Genomic DNA, 477 nt, shown 5'->3' with positions numbered 1-477 from the left:
AGTGTCGGAGATTAGAGATAAGAGAGTAAGAAACACAAAAATCATCATCGTCATCATCATCATCAACATCATCATCAACATCATCATCATCATCATCACCACCACCACAATCACCATTACCACCACCACCACCACCACCACCACAACCACCACTACCACACCACTACCACCACAATCATTACCACTACCTTCACCACCACCATAACCATCACCACCACAACTGCCACAACCACCACCATCACCATCATCACCATCACGCAAACACTACAACAACCAATCTGTCTTACTCTTGCCCGTCAGGACGGTCGCGACAAGCTGGAAAAGAAAGTCGTTCTTTCTCTTGTCGGTGACGTGCAGATCATCACCACCACGACCACCACTACCACCACCATCCAAACGTTATCATCACCATCATTTTTACCACCACTGTCCAAACATCATTGTCACTACCACCACCATCAATACCATCATCATCAC

The sequence above is a fragment of the Aplysia californica genome, unplaced genomic scaffold, assembly GCF_000002075.1.
Source record: "Aplysia californica isolate F4 #8 unplaced genomic scaffold, AplCal3.0 scaffold00843, whole genome shotgun sequence".
NCBI classification, from domain to species: Eukaryota; Metazoa; Mollusca; class Gastropoda; order Aplysiida; family Aplysiidae; genus Aplysia; species Aplysia californica.
Note: the sequence above shows the minus strand (reverse complement) of the source record.